We start from the raw sequence: 3,413 nt of genomic DNA on the forward strand, positions 1-3,413 counted from the left end.
AGGAGGTTCCAGGGGACAGGCTGTCTCTGCCTCAGCTCCCCCAGGGAGGCCTGGTCAGCTTGGGTTTTGGATGAGCCCTTGGCCCATTCTGCAGTCAGCCTGGGGTCCTCTCATGGCGTGTTGGCAGAAATGGGGGCAGCATCTGTGTTCCCCCAGGTCTGTGGGTAGTGCTGGCCAGGATCAGAACCTAGAGTGGCTGGAGCCCTGAGCAACCTGGGAGGAGTGCATGTGCAGGAGGGGCTGTGGTGCCTCCTTGGATGCAGCCAGGGTAGCGGCAGGGGCTATGGGCAGTGGGTAGACCCCTAGGGGCTCTGCTTAGGCCGCCCCTCCCACCTCACTGTCCAGAGACCCCCTTCTCCCACACCCTGAAGCTCTGGGATGCCTACAGTCTGGACAGGGAGCTCGCAGCCAAGGCTTACATGATCCTCAAAGTGCACAGGAGTAATTGGTCCCTAGGAGCCCAAACGTGCCCGAGGCTGGCAGTTGGACGGGGTGTTAACCCACTGCCGAGAGTGCACCGAGGCTGGTGACAGGGGGACGACTGAGCAGGTGAGTTGATTATGGGTCACTGAGTGGAGCAGCAAGCAGGGCCCTCCCCCGGCCATAGCACTGCCCACGGTGGTCCTGCACAGCTGGACCCTCAGCTACTGCCCTTGGGAGGCACCTGGAGGCCAAGAGAAAGGAGCCTCTGGGTCTCACTCACACCCACTGCCCAGAGAGCCTCCTGAAGCTGCCCCTGGAGGGCCTCGGGAGTTTCTGCAGCACCCGCTGGTCCAGCCCTGGGCCCTAAAGGATGCAGTGGTGCTCAGAAGCATTTGGGCCTCCATAACCCAGCTCAAAGGATGAGTGACCTGCCCCACCGCCAGGTGGACTCGGGGCCCCCTCCCCTCCAGATTCAACCTGCTGGGGCTGTGTTTTGTGGACATATCCTGCAGGGACTTCCTTGTCATCTCTGTGCTTGTCCTCTTCTGCCCCAGCCTTGGGGGAACCAAGCCAGTGCTGGGTGTGCGGGCACTCACTGCAGGGGCTGGGCACCGGCATTGTGGAAGGCTTTGGACAGAGTCAGGCCAGGGGGCACCCAGGAGCCCACCACTGGGGCCCCCAGCTGAGGACTCACAGCCTGCTGGAGATGCTAAACCAGCCTGCCTCTTTCCAACGGGACCTGGAGAGTTACCCCAGGAGGCTCCTGGGGCTGGAGCGAGTGTCCCTGGCACCCGAGCCTCTACTCCCTGCTTGTACTGCCGAGACACTGCCCAGAGTGGATGAGCTGGCCTCGCCAGGCCCAGCCACACAACATGAGCAGTCTGGACCCCCTCCCAGTATGGCCATCCTCAAGGCCGAAGAGCTGCTGCAGGAGGGAAGTTCCCCAGATCCCACGGCTGCACACCTGTGTCCAGAACCCTGGGGGTTCTGCTTCTGGTCCAGCTGCCCCCAGCCCAGGAAACCTCGCCGGCCCAGAGGGCACACAGCGATTGTACTCCCTCCTCATGCTCCCAGGGAACAAGGACAGTGCAGGCAGGTGGCACCCGAACAAGGACCTGAGGCCAGAACACTGGGTCTCCTTCCCTTTGGCACCTGCCTCGGCCACACCACAGGCCACACAGCAAACTAGACAATAGAATCCCCATGGGACGCACCACCACAACTGGACCAGGACACACATGGACCCAATGAGGGTCGGCCGGGTCAAAGTGACATCCACCCTCAGTGTGTTTATGTATTTCTGAATGTTGTGCATTTAATTTTAGACAATTTACACTGCTTGTAAACATACCTAGTATGATAAGCCCCCGAATGTCATCCCCTGTCCAGCCAGGTTCCTGCGCTGACCACACAGGTCCCCGGCAACAAGTGTGTCACAGCAAACCACAGACCTGGGGTCGAATTTATCTATAGCTTATCCGGGTGTCCTTGCACTCTGCTCTCCTCACCATCCGGGAGCATCTTGTGGGAGCCTGGGCTGTGAGGAAGCCATAGGATCCTGATGCCCAAGTGGGGAGGGCTCAGAGGGGCCTCATGAGTAGACACCCTCCATTGGGCTATGGCTCTTGCAGGCGGTGGGCCACTGCCAGGGCATGAACCAGATCGTGGCCATCCTGCTGATGTTCCTGACTGAGGAGGATGCCTTCTGGGCTCTGGCCCAGCTGATGACCTACGGGAGACACGCCATGTACTTTATGGGCTGATGGGCCGCTGGATGGGACAATAGCTCAGAAGAGCCTCCCTGCAGGGCTACTCCAGCCATGGGGCAGGTGGGGACCCCCAGCCAGTCTGTTTCCTCACTGGCAAGGGCACTTCCTCCCCAGGTGGCCTTGGGCTCCTGGAGCAACGGCCACCTGCACCACCATTTGCAGACTAGTCTTGCACTCCAGCTGCTCCCTCAGCCCTGTCTTTGGTTGCCTTCTTGCCCCCCAGACCCCCTCCAGCCCACAGCAGATGAAGCCCCGGTGCAGCATCTCCCTACTCCTGGGTGCCCCCATCCTGAATCTAAAGCCCCAGAGATGGCCATGCACACCCATCAGTCTCCCAGTGGCCTATACTCGCAGCCCCTTGGTGCTGGGGACCCCAGGCCCCTTCCCACGCCAACTACTACACAGGAAGCCCCAGGGCTTCCTGCAATGGGTAGCTTCCTCCTCAGGAGCTCCCCGACAGGGCTGCCCATACATGTGGCTCCCAGCTTCAGAGGCATCAAGGAAGGAGAATCAGCCGGCGCTCATCTGGGACCCACTGCCAGACACATGAATGTGGTCCAGTTGGACCCAGTTGAATCAGGATTCAACCCAGAGGTGTTAGGATGACATAGCCCAAGGTCACATACCTGCACAGCAAGAGAGACACCCCCCCCAAAATGAACAAACGTCAGAATCCCCCTGGATGTTATTGAACAGCAGCAAAATGGTTACATACATGATGCTCTGGTCACTCGGGAGAATAGAAAGAAGATCCTACAAATCACGACTGCACAGATGTGTTGGAGGCATGGAGATGTGCCTGTTGGGTTCTGACAATGAGCCAGGAGCGGTAGGAAACATCTTATGGAGGGTGGGCTTCCTCTTAGCAAAGGACACCAGATCCCTTCGAAGACGGCACATGGTAAAATCTGTACTTCTGTTTCTGGTTTTCCCCCTATTTTGTTCTTCATAATTCTATTTCAACCTCCCCCTTTCATCCAAGCCAATGACCACACAGGCTTTTTTTTATGACATTTATTCCTACAAGATGGCAGAGCTTTGCCTACCGGTTTCAGAAATAATTATTGCCTAGGTTTGTGCTGATCCAACTAACTCGTGCCTTCTCAGATTTTCTCTCCTTGCAGAGGAGAGGAAACACAGGTCTTACAATGAAAGAAGCCCACTCCCACTCAGGCGGGAACTTCACTTGTGGTGAATGACATCTGGGCAAAGTAGTGACCC

At 58.0% G+C, this 3,413-nt stretch overlaps 1 pseudogene; it reads left to right on the plus strand.

The window, feature by feature from the left end:
* The first annotated feature begins 2,243 nt into the window (after positions 1 to 2,243).
* The window catches only part of LOC121477397, a 115,530-nt pseudogene continuing 114,360 nt past the window's right edge, over positions 2,244 to 3,413 (plus strand).

Source organism: Vulpes lagopus, chromosome 17, assembly GCF_018345385.1.
Source record: "Vulpes lagopus strain Blue_001 chromosome 17, ASM1834538v1, whole genome shotgun sequence".
Classification (NCBI taxonomy): Eukaryota; Metazoa; Chordata; class Mammalia; order Carnivora; family Canidae; genus Vulpes; species Vulpes lagopus.